A 13,716-nucleotide genomic window follows, 5' to 3' on the forward strand; every position below is an offset into this window, starting at 1 on the left:
AGGCAAGTGACCAGACTTAGAGTTTGTGTTCTAAAATAAGAAAAGGTGACCTAAGCAGGATAACATAGTGGTTTGCAGACTAGTGCCTCTCAGACTTCAGAGTGCATGTGAATCACATCACTGCATGTAGACCTACCCAATGCACCCTATTAAAAAGCAGGTAGCAGACAAAAGTATTGTAGTTAAGCATCTGGGGGAGGCAGGAGCCTCAACTTGCAGGGTTCATGTCCCATCTCCAAATCTTGTTGCTCTTCCTCATCCTTCTGATTTCAGGTCTATGAAGAGTACAGTAAGCACATATTTATTGTAAGCTACCATTGATAGCAGCTACCGTTTATTGCATATTTATAAAGTGCTTGGCACTGTTCTTGCTGCTTTAAGCATGTTATCTAATTCACACAGCACCCATACCCATATTGCCGATGATGGAAAAATATAAAATTAGCAATAACTCCCACAGGAAGAGTAGGGATTTATTCCTGGTGCACCCCAGTCCAACGTCTAGAGTGGAGTAGTTCCTTGCCACTGGGTAATGAGGGAGCGTTTCAGGGATTCCTAAGCTTGAGGTCAGGGTGACAATGGTACAGGAGGACAGAGATGCTCAGAAAGCACTTGCAGAATGAAGCCCTGGATGGGAGGTTTGTGCCCTTAGAGTACTCGCCTCATTGAGTATTTAAATCCAGGTAAGCTATTTAAGAGGCGGAATTACCTCAGATAATATCTGGTAGTTTGCAAGGTGCTCACAATTTTAGCAATTTGCCACAGTCAACTCTGCCTTTTCCAGAGGAACTTTTCAGGAATTTTTCCACCTGCTATCTAGGAGAAAGGCCCCACCCTTTCTCCTAGACTTTTGTGTTGATTTAGGTGAATTAAGACTGTTGTTAGAGTCATCTAAAGCCTACAAGGGTTTAAGGTTGACTTCCACAACAGTACAAGAGCTGGAAAAAGTGTGATAGTTCTCCAAGCAAGTAGGGGGAAAATAGTTAAAAGCTAAGAGAACAGCTTCTGGACAAATTTTCTTTTCATTTTGACTTGGAAATAGAAATGGGGTAAAAGGAAATACCTGCTCTCTTAAGCCTTCCTGTGTAAGAACAAATCAACTACTGAAAGACAATTAGAAACATCAGCCTTTTCCTGACTGCCAGGACAGAGCAATGGGTTAATTTTAGGTACTCTTAGAATAACTGATATTACTAACGCATCCCTGGAGACTTTATATAACTTAGTAATCTTGTCTGTACATTTTTCACTGGGCAGAAGATTTTCCATACAGATAGTTGTCAACTTCTAAGAAGACAGACTTTGCTTTTCAATCCTGAAATTGGGTGGGAGGAGAACGAGAAGAAAAACATGCTTCAGATCAATCAGTAAGGGAGAACCCCTCCCCTATACTCTTTAAACAACAGGTGGTTTTGACGAGCACCGTCAACTCTTCTATACACAGCTCACAATTGTAGGCGGAGCGCTCAATTTCAGCGTCCCTAGAACCTACTGCTGAGAGACAGGGGAGCCCAGCTGTCAGTGTCCAGGAACATGGGGGTTCCTGCTGGAGAGGAGCCGGGTGTCCTGGGGCTCGTGGGCTTCATGGTGCACGGATACGGGCTTTAACCTTTCTCCTCCGTCTCCCTCAGTGCGCCCCTTCCCATTCTTGTGTTCTTATGGGGTCCTTCTGTTGTCACGAGGGGCGGGAGACGAGGAGGAGGGATTATCCCTACCCAGACCCCAGTCTAGTAGGGGAGTTGCCAGAAGGGCTATTTTTAGTGGTAGCTGCTCCCCTCTAACACCCAGGGGAGGAGCTGCAGCAGTGGAGTGGCCACAGAGCGCAGAAGAGCCTCGGTTTCCCGCGCCCAGTTAGCGATGGGGGAGGTATTAGACGCAGCCCGCTCCCCGGGCAGAGGCCGCCAGGTGGCCGCCTCGGAGGCCGGAGCGGCCCCGCGGGAGAGCGCGGGAGGGTTCGTTTCCCACTTGGAGAAGAAAGCCTCCGGCGGCCGGCGGCAGCCTTGCCGACCAGTCCCGGCGCGGGGTGGTCTCCGCAGGGGAGGAAGTTCCCGGGCACGGCGGCCTGCGTCACAGCGGGGCTGGGACCGCGGGGCGGGCGGCGGCGGGCGGCGGCGGCGGCGACCCCGGGGCCGGGCGCTGGGCGGCGCTGGCTGCCGCTGGCCCGGCTGCGCGCGGGGCGGCGCTGGAGGCGGCTCCGTCCGCGGCCGGGGAGGCGGAGGGGAGGAGGGCTGCGGGGCTGGGGCGGTAGCTGCGTCCCGGCTCGGAGCCCGCGAACAGGACGAGGAGGAAGACGCCGCCGTGGCCGCGGCCGCAGTGCTCCGGGCGCCACTCGCCCCGAGCAGCGGCCCCGCCGACGACCCCGCTGCCGCTGGCCGCCGCTGAGTCCGACCGGGAGACCGCTCGCCGCTCCCCAGCGCCCTCCCCGCCGGCACCCTCGCGCCCAGAGGTAAGGGCGGGGACCGCGGAGGGATGGAGAGGGGCGGCCCGCCGAGGACCGGGGGGCTCGGTCCGCTAGGTGCGCGGGAGCCACCGCTCGCCCCGCCTCGCTCGCGTCCCTGACTGCTCCCGCTCTCGGGCGCGCAGAATATGTGGTCGCCTGCCCACTGTGTGGTCCTTGGAGCCACCCGCTGCCAGGGCTCGGGGACCCGCCAGCCCCTACCCCACCCATCCCACGCCAGCCCCAGCGGCGGGGCCGGGGACCCCAGCCTGGCGCCGAGCACAGAGCGGCCGCCGCAGGTCCTGCGGACTTGGTGGGGGGTGGGGGCACCGGGGGTGGAGGACGAGGAGGAAAGGCGGCCACCACCGGGGCGGTCGTCCTTCTTCCCTACCTGAAAACCTCCGGAGACCCCACAGCCTGGCCCTTCTGGTCTGCTCTCCCCAAGCCCCTGAAGTTAGCACTTTCAGGGAGAGCAGTCTGATGGTGTCCAACGCGAACGAGAGCGCGGCGCCTGCCCCTTTGCGGGACCGGAGGGGAGAGAGGGTTTAGCCGGATCCGGAGGGCCAGGTGTCTAGGCCGGCGGTTGAGACCCAAGCCAGGGTCGCCGGTCCTTCCCCTCCCAGCAGAGAGGTGGTTAGGGATGGAGTTAGCAACACCGGAACCTTAGGATGTGCTCTGTAGACTCCAATTCCTTTCTTTGCTGCTCAGACAGTTCTTTCCTCCCCCACCTTACGCCTGCCGGTGTGCATCAGATTATAGTTCCTTCAAAAGCTCACACCTTACCTAGCTCTGAATAACCACAGACACCCAGCCCACGTCCCAGGACGGATATTTCAAAGTGTGAAGACCAAACTTCACTTGGTTTCAGATTCTTTTTAAGCATCTGAAACTCGGCAAACCAGTTAGAAAAACACCTGCAAGTCCCCATCCTCCTTAAAGTAAAAAAAATAAGAATCTTTGTGGGAGTGCAAATGCTGGACAAGGGGAGGCTTGAGTGACCTTATTGGTCGCAGCTTTATGGAGGAGGAATTAGTCACATACCTCTTATAATGTAAGAAATGGAGCCTCAACCAATGGGCACATTTCCAGACAGGTATGGAGTGGTGTCCTAAGGCATCCATGAGGCTACTTCATGGACAAGTCAGGAAAATGGCATCTAGATGGGACAGGAGGCAAAGTGATGGTAACCCTCTTGTTTAGCACAACACTGCAAAATCACCCTTATGTGTGTATACATTTTTTTCTTCATTTTTTAATTATTTTTGTAAACCCAAAATGTAAGTTGAACTTCCCCAAATTTGCTCAGATCGATAAACCATGTGCTGGATGTGTGGACACAGATGTATACAACTCTAATCTAGTATTTGCATTTCTTCTGACTTGCTCAAATAATGAAGACCAAGAGTGTAACCCCGATTTACTTTGGAGTGATTCATTTAAATCCTGTCTTGAGGTCAGTTTGTTTTTGAGGGGTGGGACCAGCTTTTCAAGAATGGATATTTTTTGATGGTTCACATGATGGATTGACCACAGATCAGTCCTACCATTTAACAATGGTATCAGAGATAGCAAGCACGTTTAACGATTTCTTAGTAACAAAATTATCAAAGTCTTTGTTAACAGTACTATTCTCTTATTTCCCAGATTGACTAAGTACTTTGTTTAATGGCATGTTTTAGAAGGGAATGCTTTTGGGGGGGGGGGAGGGCTTATTAGAGAGTGTAAGGGAAAAGACTGAATGATTTTCCACTTATGTGAAGTTTCTCTTTTTAAAACAATACAAAGTTAGCAATTTTTAAAAATTCCTGAGGTGCCCAATTTTTACCGAGTTGTTTTTATGATTTTCCAATAGTCTGTAGCATTTTTAAGTTACAGTCACCAATAACATTATAATATAGCCCAAGTTTAGAAGCAAATAGGGTGGAAAGTTATACATATTTTTCCACGCATTGTGTTAATGATTTAATATGGTACATTGCTATAGTGTAGCTGCTCTAGGTACCTAACATACACTATACTCAGATTCTTACAACAAATGTTTAGGGAGATGGTGACTGTCTACATTTTACAGAAGAGAGTTTGTGACTTGCCCAAGACCAGAGAGCTAACTTAATGCCTGAATGAGGCCAACTCTCCTTAGCCTTAATGATGTACTTTTTTATTATCCAAAGCGGCCTTTCTTATTTCTACATAAATTTACTGTTAATTTGCCGTAATGACTATATGAGGAAACTGAGATTAAAGAAGTAAAATCACCTGTCTATGGTTTTCCATGTAACTAGTATAGAGTAGACTTCAAATTTGGAATCCAGGGCCTTCTGTTTCTCAAACCTGTGTTCTTGCCATTGATCTCTATTGCATGACTGATTAAGAACTTAAGGAAACATTTTACTCTTTTTCATCAGCTGTTCTCATCCACTTGACAATGATGTTCTCAGATAGGCTGCAATACACTCTCAAGTTTTTATATTCCATCCCTGAAGTGCAGGCTGTATCTCCAGCCCTAGATCGCTATATGAAATGCACCCATAACCAATGAGGGTGACATTACTATGGAAGTATCCTTGAATCCACTTAATTTTTCTTAAAATATAAATCAGTCTAGATTGGCATGGGGGAAAGAGCATGGCCTCAAGATGGGAAAAGCTGGCCAAAAATTTGGCTCTGCTGTCAAGGAGGAGTGTAAACTAATTCATGCCGTGGAACTTTTCTGAGCCCCAGGTTCCTTATGTATAATGAGGTTAATAAAACCTGCTTAGTTGGATTATTTTGTGGACTAAGTGTAACAATCCATATAAAGGACAGCTCCTGTCACCTGGTAGGTGTTCAGTAAGTGGTAAGGATTAACACCCCTGTATCCTAGCACTGTTTGAAATTTCTGCTGTATTTAACTCCATGTATATTTTACATGCACCTAGTGATTAGTCATTGCTATCAGTGATTCATTCTTCAACTATACAAATATCTAATCAAGTGTTTAGCATCTTTAACTTTTGAATCACATCCTTTTTTTGTAGTCCTGACTTAAAAACATTTGCTCACCTAACACAGTTTTTTCTTTGCTCCATTCTGCATATTTTTTTTTAGAACTTCACTAGCCATATTTCAGTGAGTTGGAATTTGTAATTTTTGGCAAACACACTTTCCTGTTTTCTGCCTCTCCTGATTTCTCAGCCTTGCTTATCACTCAAGGCACCATGACAATCCCAGTATCTTCCTACCACATACCTCACCCTTGACCAGATCTCTACTAGCTGTATTTTCTTCAAGGCCCAGCCTAAATGCTGCCTCCTTCCTGAGCCCATATACCTCCCATTGCAAATCCTTTCTCAGTTGAGGGCACCTGGGTGATTCAGTCGGTTAAGTGTCCGACTCTTGATTTCAGCTCAGGTCATGATCTCATGGGAGAGTGGGGCTCTGAAGTCATTCTTGGCTTTCTCGTGTTCTGCTCCTTGCTCCAGTTCCCTGGGGATCATAGACTGGGCTTCTGGTGTTCAGTCTCAGAAGCCACGAGCATTAGAGGAGCTTGGCTTCTTTGTATATTGACTTCTTTCAGCATCTGGAGCTCATCGGCTCTGTACGCTCCCTTCCCCTGAAACAACTCATCCTCATCACCTGTAGCTTTTGCTTTGACTATAGTGTTCTTTTTCCTTTCCTTCACCCTCAAACCTCCAGTAATATATTTATTTTTCAGCATCTTTTCTCTTGATTTTTGGAGCTGCACTGAAGCCTCCCTCAGGGCAGAGGCCATATCTGCCTTGTGCATGTCTGTATCCACAGCACCTGCACAGTGCCTGAGACATAGCTGCTCAAGATATAGTCACGGGATAAGTATATGGTATATGTGACAGGAACATTTCTAACCTACCAGCTGGGGATGTATCTTTTCCCCTTTCTATTGCTTTAAATTCTGATTATGAAATTTGATAGTGTAACTAGAAGTTATCCTTCTTAGGGTCATGAAATATGTATATGGAAATAATTCTATGTGTGATTGGAAATTAGGAGCAAAATATGAAGTCAGGACTCCAAAATAAATCCTGGACAAATGTCACTAAATAAGCTAAATATATGAAAGGTCATGAGTCCTATGAGTTCATTCTGTGTATTTGAAGACCTTGTCGCATCAATACAAATTAAGTAGTCTTTCTTAAATATTGTTGAGGCTTAGATAATTGAAGCCACTTTAAATATGGTTTGGGTTTTTTTTTGAAACGGGAAAAATATAATCCAACTTCTGGAAAAAAATATTATAGAGGATTAATCTAATAACACCTTGATTTTTTCAAAATAACTGTGAGAATAGCTTCATTAGGAAAACACCATCAGGCTAATTTGTATTATTTCCCTTGACCTTAGGCCCAGGATAATGTTATTATCAGCAAAGTTAGGAAATACTGTCCAGCATACACAACTTTGTAGTTAATGCAAAGCTATGTGGATCTGTGTAATCAGAGAGTGGTTAAAGTTGAGGAGCTAGCCGGAGGTATGTCTAGGCTTTGGATTGGAGTTGAGGGCTTAGGCATTTTATCTACGAATCTGGATGGCATAACAGAAAACATGTATCTGATATTTCTTTAAATGGCTCCATGGTGAATAGAGTAGCTTGGTGTTGAAGCAAGGATTGGAAATGAGTTTGGCAAAATTAAAATAAAATAAAAGGAAATAGTCAAAAATAAGCAATAAAATATACTTAAGGAAAGCATACGATTATATCTTGAAGAACAATAAACGAGCCTACCATACGAATATGCCAGAGTTTTGTTTGGGTATGTTCATTTCTGTATCACCAGTATTTAGAATAGTGTATTTGTTAACGTTTTATTTTAGTCTGACATATAAGAAAAAAGGTTTCTGGTATGTCAGCTTGAAAATTCATTCTTATTAAGGCCATTTTATAAAAGTAATGGATGGTCAGATACAATTGTGAGACCAAATACAAAATGTGCGTTAAAGGTTACTAGGCTCTTGACTTACAGTCAGCAATTAACTGGGTCACTGGGTAGCTGGTTTCCAAGCATAAGTCTTATCCCCACTCCACATTATACAGGAGGCTAGCAAATGCAATAGTGATGAAAAAATTAAAGACATAAAAGATTAGAAAGGATGTAGCAAAAATATCTCTCCCTATAAACTTTGTGATTAGAAATTAGGATTCCAGAGGCACCTGGGTGGCTCAGTTGGTTGTGTCTGACTCTTGACGTCAGCTCAGGTCATGATCTCATGGTTCATGAGTTCAAGCCCAGCGTCAGGCTCTGCATGACAGTGCAGAGCCTGCTTGGGATTCTCTCTGTCTCCCTCTCCCCCACCCCTGCTCATGCTCTCTTTCTCTCAAAAAAATAAAAAAAGAAGAGAAGATTCCATAATCTAAGGAATCTACAAAGCAGCAACTAACAATAAGTGCCCCACTAATCTCTAACTGAATTGCAGGTATTCAAAATTTACCAAAAAAGCTTAGAAGTAAATATGTTGTCAGTCACTATTTCAGTCAACCCTTGTACGTAAACATGTAGATGATTTTACTTGTCCTGAGAGTGTACCTAACATTATAGTCACATTAATAACATTTTACCTATCAGGACGCCTGGGTGGTTTAGTCGGTTGAGCTTCTGACTCTTGATTTGTGCTCAGGTCATGATCCTAGAGTTGTGGGATCAAGTCCTGTGTTGAGCTTCATGCTGAGCGTGGAGCCTGCTTGAGATTCTTTCTCTCTCCCTCTCCCTGACTCATGCTCTCTCTGTCTCTAAAATAATTTTTTTTTTAAATAACATCTTACCTATTGACTTTTTTTTCTGCTTGATAGCTTTCCCCATAATGTGATTGCAATAAACAGAGCAGCCTACTGTTGACCTAATTAAGGATTTAGGGAGCAAATCAATTAAAGCTAATGATTGCTAGCATCTCTATTACTTATGAATGCCATAATCTGGCTTGTAGGAGAGAGAGCAAACCGTTGATGCCACCTGGGTACTGTCTAGTGTGTATCACATATGTCCTGAGTATAAAAAATCTTTATTGCTTCAAATTTGGAACATAATCTTAAAAGAACAATTATAAAATGTCATATGAGAATACAGATGCTCAGTGACAAGAGAAGCCATATTGTTGGTAGTCGTATTTACTAACAACTAAATCGGAAAGTTATACAACATGTCAGAATTTTAATATCTCTAGAGGCCAGGAATCTCTTATTACTCCGCTTGTTTGCTTTCAGTTATTTATAATTTAGGAATACCAAAAAGCAGTACAAAAGCAAAAAAGCTAATTGCCGCTTTTGAAATAATACATGGGGCTGGGTGAAGAAAAAAATAACTTGCTATCCGGGTAGGATATGTAAGCAAATGATTTTACAGCCTCATAGTGAGAAAAGGTCACCTCAAAACTAATTTTTCTTTCGGGGCACCTGGGTGGCTCAGTCAGTTAAGCGTTCAACTCTTGATTTCGGCTCAAGTCCTGATCTCATGATTGAGCATGGAGCTTGCTTGCAATTCTTTCTCTCTCACTCTGTCTCCCCTCCCCTCATAAATAAACTTTAAATAATAATAATTTTTTTTTCTCAGTTATCAGTTATCTATTAAGCTCTTTGAAAAAGTAATTGTATCTCAGTATATGTTATTTATCATATAAATCGCATAAGCTAAGCGCTGGGGATGACAGTATTTAAAATGGGAAACTTTACTTTTTGAGATAAAATTAACTTTATAAAACGTGTTATAAAACAGTGTTTATAATCATTATTTGAATGTTATGAAGAATAAATTATGTTTGTATATATGATATGTAAATTTAAATTATCACATGATAGTACTTTGTCAAAGATTATTCATTATCTAATTGGTTTAATGTTCGTTTATTTTGAGAGAGAGCACATGTATGCACATGTGTGTGCACAGGGAAGGGGCAGAGAGAGACAATCCCAGGTAGGCTTCGTGCTCGATCTCATGCAGCTCAGAGCCTGCAGCCTGCAGCCTGCTTCAGATTCTGTGTCTCCCTCTCTATGCCCCTCCCCTACTCGCACTCTGCCTCTCGCACAAAAATAAATAAACATTAAAAAAAATTTAAAAAATATATATATATCAAAGAAATACAACATCCATTGTTTCACATTATTGTAGCATTGCCTAAAATTTACAACCATCATTAGAGAAATAGTTATAATGGTTGTATGAATGGTTATACCATTGAATGGTTATAATTCAATTTTGAACATATCTACAAGCACTTAAACTTTTAGTGTAAATAATGATCTGATCTGTGAGACAAATACAAGGAATTTAGTAACTTCCAATTAAATATACATCTTATCAGAGAACATATCAATCATGCGTAAGCTAAAATACATTTTAACAACTTTATTGAGATATGTTGTATACTATAATACTTGCTTAAAGTATACAATTCAGTGGTTTTTAAGTACAGTTACGGAATTCTTCAGTATAATCTAATTTTACAACATTTTCATCACTCCCAAAAGAAACCTGTACCTATTGGCTATCACTCCCCACTGTACCCTCCCACTTCTCTTCCTCCTGAGCTGTCGAAAGACACCAATCTGTTTTCTATATCTATAGATTTGCCTATTGTGCACACATTTCATGTAAATGGTATCCTACAATATGTGATCTTTTGTGAGTGTCTTCTTTCATTTAGCATACATTTGAGGTTTATCCATGTTGTAATATCTATCAGTAGTCCTTGCCTTTGTACTGCCAAACAATATTGTATAGATATACCATATTTTCTTTATCCATTTATCAGTTGCTAGACATTTAGGTTGCTCTGAGAAATACTCCTATGAATGTTCGTATACAAGTTTCTGTGTGGACATAGGTTTTCATTTCTCTGTTGGATAGATGCATGTAGAAATAGAATTGTTGGGTTGTATGCAACTGTGTGTTTAAAATTTTGATGTAAATGAGTTTGATGTAAATGAGTATAATTTTTGCATCATATCCCAAATTAGAATAAAATCAGGGCTGAGGCATTTAACTGGCTCTTTAATGAAAATTAACAAGATAGTTTAATTTGTCTAAGTATTCATCATCAGAAGTATCCACTGAATTTTGAATTTTAATATAATTCAGCCACAGTTTGCAAAGCACTAGTAAAGTGCAACTAAAATCTCTTTAAATTTTGGAATAACAGTTCTGGTTAAGAAATATGAAAAGGCTGCTGAAGACTGACTACATAATTATTTGTATATTTTCTGGTTCCTTATCCTTAGTGACCGGGACACCACCCATTAACGCCAAACTTCCCTTTTGTGCATTTTTTTCCTCTTTTTATTGTAGGGTGGAGGGGGATATTTTTCATATTCCCTTAGTCTAGAAGTATGTAAGTGTTTATTAGCTTCTGCCTAAAAAATGTGAACTCCGTTCAGTTGAAAGTCTACAGTCTTGTTAGTTTCTCTCTGGAAAGAGGGAAAGTCACCTATGAAAGTAAAATACCTCTCATTGGTTAACATTTTTTTCAGGCACTGCTCTTTTGCATGGGATGGTGATGGAGAGACTATCTTGGTAAATTGGACCCGTTCAGTCTACTTAGTACTATTCTTTTAATTCACTGTCAGACCAAGACCTGGCAGAAATTTCCCCTAACCTTTTCTCTTCACACCCTTGTGAAATCACCCAGATTTCCCTTTTCCCTTCCTTTCAAAGTGAATCTATTTGTTTAAACAGGTATTCTCCTAACACACAAAAGACGAACTCCTGCAACCACTGAACCTTCATTCTTAGAGATGTTCTGAGCAAGTGGGAAGCTAATGCCTCATAGGGGCCTAAAGGACTCACTCACCATAAAAGCAGAACACTATAAATAACCACTTCCAGATACAGGCAAATGAACAGAAAACCCCTGAATAAATTCCTACATGCAATTTTAACTTTTAGACAAATGTAAATATATGCACAAACCCACTGCAACCAAGACACAAAATAACTTAAGGCTTCTGTGAATGTTGTCAAAGGATAATTTTCAAAAAGTTGAACATGACTCTTAATATAGAATGAACATGTCGAGGAATTATTCAGGTTCTTAATAAAGAAGCCAGCTGGTTCAAAGAGCGTTCAAGGAACTATCTGAAAAAAGAATGTTAGAATAACATTTCTCAGTTAGATACAAAAATTAGGTAGAGTCCTTCAGGGCTATTAAAACACACACACACACACACACACACACACACACACACACACACACACCAGTGTTTGTTTGTTTGTTTCCTACTGGACAAAAATCTACAAGTCTGGAATTGAATCAGCAATAATTAGCAAGTCAAAGAAAGCTATATTCCCTAAATAACCTTTGGGTGAGCCAGTTAAACAGTTCTTTAATATTACCTTGAAAGAGTGTACTGCCTTCCCTTTGTCTCATTTCTAAGTTTTGGATACTTTGTTTCTTAACAATGCATACGTTTGCTCATCCTCAACTTTCTTTCTAAGGGCTTTGATTGTTCTTAGTAAAACAACAGACATTCAGCCATGGAGTGTGTCAAACACAAAACACTGGCCATAGAAATCCTTAAACTTCAAACATGAAACAGAAACTTTGGGTTCTACCCTTGACTTCTCTTCTAGGGAATCCTTTGTGTCAGTATACCTCTCTAACCTCATTCTGGGGAGGAGTTCTATTTTAACTTCAGCCCCAAGTGCAGCCAATTCTTAGGGCCCAAACTGCTCTCCAGGCTCTCAACTTGGATGACAAGTTATCTAAGTCTCGGAGGGTGAGATTCCTTTCCGATGGCCTTTAGACTTTCACATTGAAGTGCTTAAATTGCAGCAAAAACTCCAAGGCTCAGGAAGAGAAACATACAGGATCTCATTGGCAAACATGACTTGAGGGTCCTTGATCCAGAGGCTGCCCACAGCTCTGCTTCTTTTGAGTCTCCATTGAAACTTCAAGAACCATTCCACTAGGAATTGGCAAACTGTGACCCATGTAGTTTGAGGTCTGCAACCTGTTTTTATCTGGCTCACTTGCTGAAATTAGTTTCTACGTTTTGGAAGGTTGTTTAAAATTTTTTAAAAAGAATATGCAACACAGATTATATGTGACCTGAAAAGCCTAAATATTTATTGTCTCTCCCTTTATAGAACAAGATTACTTATATCTTCATTTACTAAAAACAAAAACAAAACAAAACAAAAAAACCCCCGACTTCATTGTTAGTATGTAACAAACTTCTTGAAAGGGAAAAGCTCCCTTGTAGGCTAATTTAAAGATTTGCTCTTGGTAGGGACATTTTATGGGAGAAAAGAATGGTTAGAAAAGCATTAGATTCAACATCAGAAGAAAATAATATTGGTTAAAGGCTACTAAACGTGGTTGACAGCCGGTCAACTGTGTGGGTGGTAACTGATTTCCCAGAACAAGTCTTAATGTCATTAAAGTTCATGAGACTCAACTACTTAAGCATTGTATCGAGAGCACATTTCTTTCTGGGAGGAGGTTGCAAGTTATATCAGACAAACAGATTAGGAACAATTTTTCTTTTACAAGGCAATGTATTGTATATTTTAAAAGCATACCCAGGATGCAGTAAAAGAAAAGCAGACTCTAGGAACCTCTGACGCCACACTAGCTCTTACGGTTTAATTTAGGACTACACAAATAAGCAGGAAGATGAAAAATTTGGAAGGAAGTCAGAAGACCATCACAAAGAGGATTAAATTAAAACATTGAAAAACTGAATCTATGTGGAAAAAATGAAAAGAATTGGGATGTTTCAGCTCAGATTAAGAGGATGAGGAGAAATGTTACAATTACTTCCAAGGGTATAAAGGGGTCTCCAAGTGAGTGTGAAGAGTGATTATACATCTCTTCTCAAAAGAGGTAAAAATTTAATCTGCGGAATGAGGATGACATCAAGACATCAGCCTTTACACGAATTTTCATAAAGGTTGGGTCTTTAAGATACTTTAAAAATAGAGTAGCATTGGGGCTCTCTGTCATGGGTTGAATATGGTCTTGCCTGAAGGGTTAGCCAGATAATCCCTTGAGATCATGTATTTTTCATTTAAGACTATATTGGGTGCAAACCACCAGACCTGCTATCCTTTGAGGAGATTAAAAACCAGCCATTATCCCTGAAGACTTACTCTGTGGCAGAGGAGGTAAGATAAACAAATACGTGCATGGCAAAGGTAAGGGACAGTACTACCACAGGGGGACAAGGAATATTTGCATGTATTGAATTATCCAGAAAGGGAAACAATTAAAAATATGGCTCGGAAGGCGAAGACCTGGACTCGGGGACGGAGCCATCCACATCTGAGGAAAGAGCA

At 41.8% G+C, this 13,716-nt stretch overlaps 1 protein-coding gene across 1 annotated transcript in view; it reads left to right on the forward strand.

Annotated features, from left to right (window-relative positions):
- Nucleotides 1-2,218: 2,218 nt before the first annotated feature.
- Nucleotides 2,219-13,716, forward strand: part of LRRC8C (leucine rich repeat containing 8 VRAC subunit C) — a 76,227-nt gene continuing 64,729 nt past the window's right edge. Inside the window, exon 1 of the mRNA XM_042952703.1 lies at nucleotides 2,219-2,446. The gene's annotated coding sequence lies outside the window, so the exon portion shown is untranslated. The remainder of the gene's footprint in view (nucleotides 2,447-13,716) is intronic.

The sequence above is a fragment of the Panthera leo genome, chromosome C1 (assembly GCF_018350215.1).
Source record: "Panthera leo isolate Ple1 chromosome C1, P.leo_Ple1_pat1.1, whole genome shotgun sequence".
NCBI classification, from domain to species: Eukaryota; Metazoa; Chordata; class Mammalia; order Carnivora; family Felidae; genus Panthera; species Panthera leo.